Raw genomic sequence first — 14,373 nt, 5'->3', positions numbered from 1 at the left:
ACATTATATAAGTTTTGGGATGTGCCAAATGCAGCTATATCACTCCCAAGACTCATAGTTACCAACAATCTTTGCAAGAACAGTCCCCACCCTTAAAATGGTGAAACCGACATGAATCCCTTGTCAATTGATTTATCCGAACCAAGAGATCGATTTTTGATTTCGATACCTCCCAATTTCCTTCCGTTATATGTATATACACTTTTAACTTATAATCTACAAGAAATTACAATAATACCCTCCCCTTATCATAATTTATAAATACAAAACCGCTTAAATACGATAACATCTCCCCTCAAGTTGATGCTGGTAAGTCAACCAACAATAATTTGCCAACCAAAAATTGATGCCGCTGTCGAGTCATTGCTTTGGTGAAGACATCAACCACTTGGAGATCTGAAGAAAAGTAAGGAAGAGATATCACCCGACTATCCAAGGTATCTCGGATAGAATGACAATCAACCTCAATGTGTTTGGTGCATTCATCGAAAACAGGGTTGGTAGCAATTAGAATAGCACTAGTGTTATCAGCATTAAGAGGAGTAGAAGTAGTCTGAGGGAACTCAAACTCCTCAAGAAGACCATGTAGCCATACAATCTCAGAGCAAACAATAAACATGGCACGATACTTAGCCTCAGTAGAGGATTTAGAAACATGATCTTGTTTCTTATATCTCCAAGAAATTAAGGCATCACCCAAAAACATACACTAACCCGTAGTAGATCGACGTGTATCCAGACACCGAGCCCAATTAGCATCACCATAAGCAATAAGTTGAAAAGATGAGCATGTAGGAAACAATAACCCACGAGTAGGAGAACCTCGAAGATAGCGAATGATGCGTCAAACTGCAGCAATATGAATATGACAAGGAAAGGACATAAACTGACTAACCTGATGAACGGCATTGGAGATATCAGGGCGATTATTGGTCAAGTAGATGAGACTCCCTACCACGCGTCGATAGAGAGTGGTCATCTAGAAGGTCCCCTTCATCTTTCCTGTATTTGACATTTACCTCCATCGGAGTATCGATAGAAAAAGTGTCCTCCAAACCAGCCAAGGAAATAATATCTTGAAGATACTTATGCCGATTTAAAAAAATACCATAGGCCCGATGATGAACTTCTAGCCTTAAGAAGTATGTGAGTTGGCCAAGATCTTTCATATGGAAAGTGATACAACAGTTGTTGAACCTTAATAATTAAACCAAATTCAGTGCCAGTAATGATAATATCATTAACATAAACCAAGAAAAGGATTATACCCGATGCTTACTCTTGGAAGAAGAGATAATAATCATACTGACCTTGTGTAAACCTGAAGGTGAGAAGCGTACCGTGAAACTTCTCAAACCAAACCCGGGGAGCTTGCATGAGTCCATATAGAGAACGCCTTAGCTTACAAACATCATGAGGAAAATAAGTAGTCATACCATAGGAAAACTTCATGCAGATCTGTTCGTAAATATTACTGTGAAAAAAGACGTTCTTCACATCCATCTAATGCAGTTGCCATGACTGGGAAACAGTAATAGGTAAGATAGTACGAACTGTGGTCATTTTGGCAACATGAGCAAATGTATCATCATAATCCATCTCATATTCCTTTTTGTTGCCTAGAGCTACTAGGCGAGTTTTGTACCAATTCAAAGAGCCATCAGAGTGAAGTTTAATAGAGAAAACCCATTTACTCCCAAGAGGCTTAATTGTAGGAGGGCAAGAACCAATATCCCAAGTGTGATTCTCCGCAAGAGATCTAAGTTTTACTTGCATTGCATTCTGCCAACACGCATGTGTCATGGCTTAATTGTAACAAGTGGGAATGGAAATAGAGAATAAAGTAGCCACATGAGAAATAATGGAGGAGAAACCATACCAATGACGAGGCCAAGAAGGGCGAGTAGACCGACGAAGAGTGGTGGAAGCTGGAACAGGAGTAGAATTAGGCGCCAGGACAAGATCGTGAGGGGGCACAGAGGAAGTGGAATCAGACTCATGTCTACTACGTCTTCCATACACAAAACCAGGTTTGAACCTTTCCACAATTGTCGAAGAATCATCAAAGCTAGGCAGAAGAGATAAAGATGCAGATGGCAGTTTAACATGAGAAGGAAAGAACAATCAATTTTCAAAGAAAACCACATTTCGAGAAACACGTATATGACGAGCATGTGGTTCATAACAAACATAACCCTTTTGAGGTATAGCATAACCAAGAAAAACACATTTACTTGATTGGGTTGTAAGTTTATGTCATTCATCAGCAGAGAGATGCACAAAACAAACACAACCAAATATCTGAAGATCAGAATATAAAGGAGAACGGCCAAACAACTTAAAGAATGGAGCAACATGATGTAATGTAGGAGAAGGTAAGCGATTAATCAAATGAACCGAAGTAGAAAGTGCTTCACACAAAAAAACAAGAAAGAACAGATGATTCAAGGAAAAGGGTTATGATCACATCAAGAAGGTGATGATTTTTCCGCTCAACAACATCATTTTGTTGCAGTGTCGAAGGACAAGAGCGCTAAGAGATGATCCCTTTACTTTGAAGAAAGTCCTGAAAACTCATTAGACATGTATTATCCGCTAGAATCAGAACGCAAGACTTTGATGCCGACAGAGAATTTAGTCTCTAGAAGCGCAAGAAAATGGTTAAATACTAAAAAAACTTCGGCCTTAGCCCATAGAAAGTAAACCCAAGTAAATCGACTACAGTCATCAATAAAGGTGACAAAGTAATTGTAATGCACATGAGAAAGAACAAGTGTAATCCTCCAAACATTAGTATAAATAATATCGAAATATTGTAAGGCATGAGATACTTGATGAGGAAAAGGTAGAACTTTACTTTTGCCAAGTTTTCATGATGGACATTCAAAAGAAAAATCAAGAGAATAACATGTTTTTTTGTCCCAATACACCATAATTAAATAATTTTTGAAGTACATCAGAGTTTGGGTAGTTTAAACGTTTATGTGACATCTTAGGTCCAGAACCTACAACATTACATGCAAAGGAAAGGAAAGGAAAACTAAGACTAATGGAAGAAGAAAAAACATAAAGAGGAAAGAGTCGTTCTACTTTCGGCCACTTCGCGATCATCGTCCCTGACACTTGATCCTGCACAACACAACCAAATCGAGAGAATGGACATTACAATTATTATCGACCAATTGACCAACAGAAATAAGATTTGTGGAGAGGTAAGGAGACACAAAAACATCAGTTAAACAAGAGGAAAAATCACCAATAGTACTGATAGGCAGAGAACTGCCATCAGTGGTGTTAATTTTATGATTTCCATCATAATATCTGACATTGGAAAGAGAAACAACAATATTGGTCATATGGTTAGAAGCTCCAGAGTCAAAATACCATGGCAGAGAAGAAACTTTATGATCACCTAAGAGCCCAAAAGTACAAAAATCCTATTTGATCGTCTGTTGTACCATCTCAAGAGTGAGTATGTTCGGGTTTACTTAGGTTGTAGGTGCAGCAGGAATAGGAACAACCCGCAAGGCAGCAGGTAATGTAGTAGAACTATAGGCACCAACGGAGGCATGATAAGCAGTACCCTGTTTCCTTTCGGGTTGAATGGGGCAAACAGAGATGATATGACCTTGTTTCTTGCAATAGTTACTGAACTTCCTAGGGCAATCCTGAACAATATGACGAAAAGCTTTATAACTAAAGCATTGAACAACACACATGTCTCTTCCCTTACTCCTCCTCTGTGCTGCATAAGCCACAGTAACAGAGGCACTAACAGTAGCCCGGTATTTCATGCCAACCTGAATTACGATACGCTGCTCCTCACGAAAAAGTTCACTGAAACAAGCATCTAGAGATGGTATACGATGATGATTCATCAGATTAGACCATGCAATTTCAAAATCAGAATGGAGCTTCATTAAGAATTGACCTCTTTTACTGGTTTCATGCACTGCTTGAATAGCAGAGAGAGCTGCAATGGGAATATTAGAATAAACAATGTCTACATAGTCAACCCAAAGGTTTTGAAAACCATAAAAATCTTCCTCAATGGAGTGATTTCCTTGTGTGAAATTAGTCATCTCAAACTCCAATTGAAAATGTTGAGCCGTGTTGTCTTGATGGTAAACCTTGGCGAGGTAACTCCACATGTCAACCGCATTTCAATAAGGCCTCAAATTAAGAACAAAGTGAGGCTCACCTGAACCAAGGATCCACGTCATGACCCTAGCATCCTTGACTGTCCACTTGGACAAGCCTCGGCCACTCGAGGTACGGGATCACTCCCATTTATATGACCCCAAAACTCTTTTCCCATAACGAATAAACGAAACTGAAATTCCTAGGCAGTGTAATTTTTACTCGTGAAACGGATAGAGAACGAGTCTAACCTATCAGATGACATGATAAAATCCAGATGACACCTCTTTGGATAGAAGCCCACAAATTGGAGAAAAGAAACACCCTATTGTATCTACAAACAAAGAACCCAAAAATCACGAGCAGTAGCAAATAAACACCACTGCCAACTGCACATCTCCTACAATGTGCAATCTATGCCAAATTAAAAGGTCATAATTACGATGAATGCTCCCACCAAGAGAATTCTCAATAGGTAAAATTGTTCGGTCAACAAGCCATCTTTCAATAGCATTGAAAGCAGTATCAAATTGTTCACACGGAACCGCCTAATAGCCCGGGTATGCTTTCTTTGCACTTCACTGTATGCACCAGGAAGGCCCTTATAAGCAACACGCAACCGAGATCCTTCACTAACTGAATCTGACAAAGGAGCAAGAGATAGAGGCGTTGTACTGTTGGATGTTCCCGTCGAACGTCAAAAATGAAAATCTGAAACACGTGCCCTAAACCCTCACTGGATGTTCCTGTCGAACACAAAAAAAAAAACGAAGTCAATGACTTTGTGAGAACCAGATGAATGCTGGATGTTCCCGTCGAACACCGGAGAACCCCTCCCCGATGATCTACTCGTGACGCAAATGACTCTGTGAGAGTCCACGGAAACCAAATCAAGAACCGAGAACGAACTGAGAAATTGGGAGGAAGATAACTCACCTCTGAGAGCACCGAAAACGTCGAAGAATACCACTGGCGTCGATGATCTCCCACAACTCTGATACCATGTCAATTGATTTATTTGAACCAAGAGATTGATTTTTTAATTCAATACCTCCCGGTTTCCTTCTGTATACATATATATACTTTTAACTTATAGTCTATTGGAAATTACAATAATACCCTCCCCTTATCATAATTCATAAATACAAAACTGCTTAAATACGATAACATCCCTCACTATAATTTCATGCCCAGTAATCTTTGAAACCATTTTAATGAACTCATGGCAACCATCTCAAACTCGAAGATTATTAAAAACCAGTATTGGGCCACTAGGAGGTGCTGATAGCTAGTCTCTCACTATGGTCATGTAGTTGTTCATCTCTCTCCTCGAAATCACTCGAAAAATTATTTCTAGGAAGGGCTCCTTTCAGACTAGCAAATGATTGTTTCAACTCTTTCAACTTGGCATAGATCTCTTGCAATGAGTCTTCTCTTTATTGCATCACAATGAAGATGACTAACCATACTCAAATCTGCAAGTCGTGAGCAAGCCTAGAACATACTAGTATATATGAAAGAATTCAAACTACTACCTTCTCTCAAATTCTTGAACATTATAAGGGACTCCTTAAATTTACCAAGTTGTGCATACCCTGTAATGATGGAACTCCATGAAACAACATTTGGATGAGAAATTCTGTGAAATGCTGAGCAGGCCTCGTTGAATCAACTAGAGGTGTCCCCACTGAAACATCTGAACCCATTGAAAATTTTGCAGCATAGACATGAATTTGCTTGCCAAAATCTGAAAGCTCTAACTTTGAACATGCCTTGATTCTTAATTGAGCCAAGTGAGTAAACTTGTAACCAACCTATTTGTAATGTGGTTTGGTTTGCTTAAATAAATAGGTCTAGTTTAAATCGAATTTTGTCACCCCCAAGAAAACTAGGAGGATGAGATTAGCCAGGATTAAACTGAACCGAGCCATGATTTTCTTAAAGCCACACTAAGCTAGAGCTAGAGTATGGGCCTGGTCCTTCCTCAACTCACTTCCACCCATATGGGCCTGGCATCATATCCTTGACTGTCCACTTGGGACAAAGCCTCGACCTCTCGAAGTGCGAGATCACTCCCATTTATATGACCCCAAAACACTTTTCCCATAACGAATAAATGAAACTGAAATTCCCAGGCAGTGTAATTTTTACTCGTAAAACGGATAGATAACGAATCTAACCTATCAGATGACATGATAAAATCCAGATGACACCTCTTTGGATAGAAACCCACAAATTGGAGAAAAGAAACACTCTATTGTATTTCTTTTCATTGCCCTCTTTATGTACACGCACTTGGCTGGTGTTCTATATCTACAGACACAAAGCCCAAAAATCATGAGTAGTAGCAAATGAACACCACTGCCAACTGCACATCTCCTACAATGTGCAATCTATGCCGAATTAAAAGGTCATAATTACGATGAATGTTCCCACCAAGAGAATTCTCAATAGGTAAAATTGTTCGGTCAACAAGCCATCTTTAAACAACATTGAAAGCAGTATCAAATTGTTCACACGGAACCGCCTGACAGCCTGGGTATGCTTTCTCTGCACTTCACTGTATGCACCGGGAAGGCCCTGATAAGCAACACGCAACCGAGACCCTTCACTAACTGAATTGGACAAAGGAGCAACAGATAGAAGCGTTGTACTGTTGGATGTTCCCGTTGAACACCAAAAACAAAAATCTGAAACACGTGCCCTAAACCCTCACTGGATGTTCCCGTCGAACACAAAAAAAAAAACGAAGCCAATGACTTTGTGAGAACCAGATGAATGCTGGATGTTCCCGTCGAACACCGCAGAACCCCTCCCCAACGATCACCTCGCGACGCAAATGATTCCGTGAGAGTCCACGGAAACCAAATCAAGAACCGAGAACGAACCGAGAAATCGGGAGGATGATAACTCACCTCTGAGAGCACCGAAAACGTCAAAGAATACCACTAGCGTCGATGATCTCCCACAGCTCTAAGACCATGTCAATTGATTTATCTTAACCAAGAGATCGATTTTTTATTTTAATACCTCATGGTTTCCTTCCGTTATACATATATACACTTTTAACTTATAATCTACTAGAAATTACAATAATACCCTCCCCTTATCATAATTCATAAATACAAAACCGCTTAAAAACGATAACATCCCTCACTATAATTTCACACCCAATAATCTTTGAAACCATTTTAATGAACTCATGGTAACCATCACAAACTCGAAGATTATTAAGAACCAGTATTGGGCCACTGGGAGGTGCTAATAGGTAGTCTCTCACTATGGTCATGTAGTTGTTCATCTCTCTCCTCGAAATCACTCGAAAAATTATTTCTAGGAAGGGCACCTTTCAGACTAGCAAATGATTGTTTCAGCTCTTGCAACTTGGCATAGATCCCAACAGTTTGTGAGGTCTTGCAATGAGTTCTCTCTTTATTGCATCATAATGAAAATGACTAACCATACTCAAATCTGCAAGTCCTGAGCAAGCCTAGAACATACTAGTATATATGAAAGAGTTCAAACTACTACCTTTCCCTCCTCAAATTCTTGAACATTGTAAGGGACTCCTTAAATTTACCAAGTTGTGCATACCCTGTAATGATGGAACTCCATGAAACAACATTTGGATGAGAAATTCTGTGAAATGCTGAGCATGCCTCGTTGAATCAACTAGAGGTGTCCCCACTGAAACATCTGAACCCATTGAAAATTTTGCAGCATAGACATGAATTTGCTTGCCAAAATCTGAAAGCTCTAACTTTGAACATGCCTTGATTCTTAATTGAGCCAAGTGAGTAAACTTGTAACCAACCTATTTGTAATGTGGTTTGGTTTGCTTAAATAAATAGGTCTAGTTAAAATTGAATTTTGTCACCCCCAAGAAAACTAGGAGGATGAGATTAGCCAGGATTAAACTGAACCGAGCCGTGATTTTCTTAAAGCCACACTAAGCTAGAGCTAGAGTATGGGCCTGGTCCTTTCTCAACTGTCTTCCACCCCAATTGGTAATGATGGAAGAACACATAGCACCCCTAAAAAGTAGTGTAACATTAGTTGTGTCATTATTTTTACTTAGGGACCCTATGTCTATAATCAATATTGTATCATGCTTAAATAATTAATCACTTAAATTAGGGAATTTATATTTTTCCTATTATTTACTAATTACTTAATTTCCTAAGGTTTAATTTAAAGCACATAATGACTTAAGGTTGATAGTTTATAACTTAAGACTCTACCATGTGTTGGCAATATAAATTAATTATTAAAATATATATATATATGTGTTTAAAAATTAATTATATTGAAAAAAATCTACTGAAATTCCCAAATCCTAAAAAATATAAGAAACTTTGTCAAAATCTTCACAGAACTTGCAATAAGCAAACATTTTACCACAACTCTGTTAACTCTTTCTATACTCCCAAACTTCAAACTAACCTAAAGCCTATTGGATTTTTACAGTAAATGTAGCATCAAACAATCATCTTGGCCGCTACTTCTCTACTGTCTTTAAACTATGATTGCGTTGCATCACATACTAGTTCCTTTTGTATTTCGACACTATGTTATAAGTGTATAACCATAATCAATAATAGAATATAAAATGACGAAACATGCGTTTAATGCATCATAACTTCATTGCTCAATTTATTATGTGTCTACATTTTTGTATTGGATTTATTAAGCAAGTCTCGTATTATATGTATGAGAGTGCTAAAACATGGTTCTAATACTTTCTCGAACTCTATTGACTACATGGGGTAAGTATACATGAGAGAGAAAATGCAAGGAAAATGTAATTTGTCTTGTTTGAATACACGTGAAAAAAGAAAAAGAAATAAACAGTAATATTTTAAAATTTTGATGATTATAATTTTCTTACGAGTTTCTAATTTATTTTATTTTTTCTCTAAATTTCATCATTTTGTGTGAGAAATTCTATTAAATAAGAGAGAAAATATTTTTCCCTCAATGATTATCTGTTGTCAAACAATAGAAAATACCTTTTGCTTCCCTTTTATTTTCTTTTCTTTTACGTGGGTTCCAAACAAGCCCTAAAGAGTCGTGTTGAATGCTAAAAATTTACTAGAAATTGAGTGCTAAAAACTTACTAGAAATGCTTCCTTAAATGTGATTCATGCATTAGTAATCTTAATTTCCAAACAGTAAATTCTCTTGACAAAAAACCATGTTAAGTCCCTTGGTCTCATTTTCTCCATCTGTGTTTCACATTGTCCCTATAAATCTTTCCATTACCATGACCATCTTGACCTTCTTACTTCTCTACCAAATAATGTACTAAGGTCCAATACCATGCCTAGGACCACAAGAACTAAAAGCCTGGTTGTTGGGGTGGGGGGGTTCCTAGCACCATGAATAAACCTTACCAAAAAACGAAAAAAGTTTCTTGAAACCTTCAAAACATTATCCAATGTGTAAATTCACATTTTCCCATTTTATTATTTTTCTTAAATATGTTAGGTAATTTAATTTAATGATCTCTTAAATTCTAGGGTGACCAATTGTCACCAAGATCCTTGAGTTTTTTTTCCAAAAAAATTACTCGTAAGGCAGTTCTTAAGGATACCCATTGGAGTATTTGTCACAGTAACAACCAAAAGAGAGAGGAAGAGAGGGAAAATATAACTAAGCACCTCCTTCTTGACTCTTCTACCAAATTTTGTTTTTTCCTAAAGAAAAAGGTCAATGCAATTTAGCTTTCATCTTAGTATTTGTCACAATGATGGACAATTGATTGAAATAGTTTGGACAGGTTCAAAGTACCCTTGTAACGTTTGGCTTATTTGCTACCAATTTTTAGATTTATTATGTTTATTAAATTTGTCTTTGGAGCTATACCACCTTTGGTAAAAGCAAAAGTAAGCTAAATAATTGACTACAATTGGTAATGAGATAATTCAAACCCGACAAATCCAATCACAATAGACTTAATTATCTCTATAAACCATTCAAATCATTTCAGTTTACCAAATTCTTCCAAGCTCGAAAAGAGACAGAGAGACAGAGAGAAAGAGATTTTTACTAAATAATAATAATAATAATAATAATGCAACAGAGAGTATGGGTGTGGTAGCTATTACTTCCCATCCAAATTATGTGAGCCCATACATTTAGTTTCTCCCCATGACTTTGAAGTCTATCTCATCAAAGAAACATAAATTTATTCTTTATAAATATTTTTTTTCCAGAGTTATCTAGGTTTGAGTAGGTTGAACTTCTCAACTACCCACCCTATTTCCACCCCACTCCACCCCCTCACAATCATGACACTTGTCTTGTTTGATGTAGCACCTTATGTGCCCCATTTGTGATTTTGTCACAAATAAGATTACCTGCATCTGGGCAATTACTTCTCTAAGTGTTTCCTAATCACAAGTAAAATGACATAAATGGGAGAAACACGAAGGAAGCTTAAGTTTGTAATTAACTGCTAAAATGGGAAGTTAATCCATATAAATCACATTTCTTCACGCTTCTTACCAAACTTTAAACTTCACATTAAGAAACGTCTCGATTTTTTTTTGAGTAAAATGGGGCATAATTTGTTAATTCATAAACCCGACAAAGAAATTTTTAGTTTTATAATATTTATCCAAAAGATAATTTCTAAAATTACTCTTTTTATTTTTTTTGGTTGCATATATTTAATATTACTTAATCATATGAAATTTTTAGGTAGTCGATACTTATACAATAAGGTCTCACCCATGCTTATGTAATCGATCATGGATTAAAAAAATAATTATAAAAAAAAAAAAAACTGTATTAGGAAGTCAGATAGGGAGTAGGAACCGCTTAACCAAAGGAGACAAGACATCACTTATTGTATAATCCCCCTCATAATCAAGACTTTTTGACAGCAAAGTTCGCCCACTAATGATCCAATCATCCCCCCCGGATATGAAACGTGGCGCCACTGTCCAAGAACATGGGATCCCAAAAAATAGAAACTCCCCCTCCATAGTCCCCTTCCCACGCCCACCGAGAGACCATACATTAATACTCCTCCCCATATCCGTCTCTTTCTGTCGCTGGTGGGGCCTCCACGTTCGTCAGTACACGCGCTACCATCCAAAACGGCGCAAAAAATGTTATCCTCAGCCGCCGCCCCGCCCCCGGGCCCACCTCCCAAACGTGCGCCTCATGTCGTGGTTATCCTTATCATTAACTCATAATCTCGTGAGACAGTGCGCCACATTGTTCTGTTCGGGTTTGGCATCGGTTTTGTTCATAAAATAATAGAGTCATTTAAACAATAAATATTTATATTCTTATCCACGTGTCAAGTTGTAATAGAGAATTAGAGATGGACCCCACTGCTAACCTTTGCGTCGCTTGCTGGTGCTCACCTGAGATGGAAAATTAAGTGAAGTTTAATATCCGTTTGGGGTCCGGAAGCTAGTCGAGGCTCGCTGCCCCGGGTGTTAATGCAACTATGTAACTCGAGAGAGAAGGAGATTAATTGAATTAATTTATTAATTAAGAAGAGGAGGACATGCTTTTGGACGAAAGCGCTGTTCATTTGTCCGGAAGTCGCAGTGGGGCCCACTTGATGACATGTCTCGCTCTTGATAATTGTCGGCCGGCTAGGGAACAGCCACCAGGACCCACATCCGACTTACCGCTCCGGCTACCCGCAGTAGCCTGTTCAAAGGTAGGGCAGTTTCGTAGTACCATCGCTATAACGCTCGCAGGCAAAACACGTAGGGGGAGGAGGCGGCTTCGTGGATCGTGTGATTCCGGCTTTTTTTTCTGGCGGGTTTTCCCAAACGGGGTAAAGAATGTGAATCTGGTCGTCTCTTTTATGTTCGATGACTTTTTTTTGCCCATGTAAAAAGAGAGGAAACGTACCGGTTTCGGGTATGGGCGTGTGGGTCTTTTTGAATGTGAAAAAGATCGAGAGATGGCGACGTGGTTGAAACCGTTACAAGACCGAATCGTCGTCCGCGGCAACACGCCACGGCTATCAGATTACAGAATATTCGTTGAATATTCAGCTTATATTCGATGATGAAAAGAGATTTTTTAAAAGTTAAATAAAAGAACTTGCAAAAAATCTCTTTTACATTAATAAAAACTATTTAATCTTTTTATTAACGAGTAACGGATTCTCGTTATTGGAGTAAGACCAAGGGGGTTGATCCGACCTGGTCCAAACACCCGTAGTCATGGGGCACCATAGAATCTTGCCGTCCTAGTAGTCAAAATTGAATTCGCCATTGACCAAGAATTAAAATTTTAAATTTATTTAAATAAATAAACATGTGATGATATTTGCCAAGGGAATAGACCCAGCAATTATTTCCTCCCATGTACACCTAACCAGGTATGGTAAGGTCCTCTTTGCCCACAAGTTAGGTGAGGGGACACACATGTCTGACTTATAAAGCCAATTTGCATGGTTTAATGGTTGCATAGTACGAACTAGTTAAGTTAGACATAGACCAGGACCAGGTCCAATTGCACCCATAAAAATGTCTCATATGAATTAGACAAGGTTATTTACAATGACTCAAGAAGAACACAAAAGGTTTATTAGGGTATTTTATGTGACAAAAAACATTATATTGAATAAGTTGACATATTCGATATTTGCTAACTAGAAGTTAAGGATATCTCTATCTCTATCTTCTACGATGACTTAAACTAAGAAAAATCAACCATACCCTTCAAAATCTCACTCCTCATTCCTAACCCAATAACTTAAAGCTCGAAAACTACTGTGTATTTCTTAGTCATTTATAAACTTTTATCTATAAAGTAATGTTTTTAATAGCTACTTTTGGTCTTACAAATTTAAATTCAACCATTCTTTTTGGCCTCAAAGTAAATGGAATCATATCCTTTAACTTTGTTTTAGTGGATATCATTCACACTTACATTATCTTTATAGGTTATTAAACTCGAAGATCTCTTCTTAAAAGCTTTGTTATTTTTAATGGAGAATCAACTTAATCTCGAAAAACTTTTTTAGTTTCTAGAATTTTTGAAAGAAGAAATCAAATATTATATGATTTTATTTTATTTATTTTTAATATTTATTTCTCTTTTTTGTGCATTCTTAAGTTTGTCGTAATTAAACTAATATATTTTATATTAGATAAGATGAATTTTACGTCTTCAATATCCACACGACTCGACAATGGATTGTAAAATGAAAATAATTAATCCGCATTTTTTTGTATTAATATTTTACATATAAAACATTTTTTAAAAAAGAAAACTAATAAAACTCGATTTCGTAGAGTTTTAAATTTGAATATATTAATTAATAATCTTCATATTTTACTTTATTTTCCATTTATGTATGTATCATTATTATATGTATAATTTAATCTTGTAATATTGCTATAATAAATATGAATGGGTTACCCATGAGAAACTCGATAAAGCTAAGGCTTTTTTAATCTTCGAATCATCTATAAGTGTGTGTACGAATTATTAAAATATCGGCCGATATCTTAGCTTTGGCCGGTTGAAAAGTGAAGGTAGCCGATACGCCTGGTATTTATTAATAATCTCCATCCGAAGGACAAAGATTCTTCACATTTCTTGCTTTATTGACGATACTCTGATGATGAGAACAGAATCGACGGGCCCCCCGTCGATAAGTCAGAACCCGTACGGGTTCCATTTTTCTCTTTCCCACGTGCATGGCATGGCTTGTTGAATAGCGTGGGCTGGATCGGGTTCCATCGACCCGGGCACAGGTCTGGGTCAAAAACATAAGAGATCGGTTGATCAAGTTGGGTCAGATTTGCTAATATATGTATTAACAACGAGGTTGATCCCTAATTAAGTTTGTTTATTTTTTTTGTCTTCATGTGATTAAAAGGACAGCCCAATTATTTTGTACTTAAACAGATCTTCCCTTAATTAATATACTCTGTTTCCTCTATGATAAAATTGAACCAGCAGGATTAATTGTCAAAAACTCTGTCTAATTCCCATCTCTAATTCTCTTTTGTAGTTTTTATCTGTAAATGAAAAATTCTTCCGACATTCTAAGCTCTGAAATTAGCCTCTCGATTTGCCGTCTTCATCGAGTGTTTCGGAAGGTCGAATCGACCAATCGATGGAAGCCCCATCCTCGCAGAGAGCGACAATGTCTGCTCCCTCTTTCCAGAGCCTCCACTGCGATTATCTGTTCAACTTTTTCTGACATTTGAGCCAGTTTCTGTAACGCCAGCTGCGTCTCGGGTATGC

This window comes from Aristolochia californica, unplaced genomic scaffold (genome assembly GCF_029961685.1).
Source record: "Aristolochia californica isolate CCGP_79_NKW_82.1479 unplaced genomic scaffold, dmAriCali1.0.hap1 SCAF_1, whole genome shotgun sequence".
NCBI classification, from domain to species: domain Eukaryota; kingdom Viridiplantae; phylum Streptophyta; class Magnoliopsida; order Piperales; family Aristolochiaceae; genus Aristolochia; species Aristolochia californica.
Note: the sequence above shows the minus strand (reverse complement) of the source record.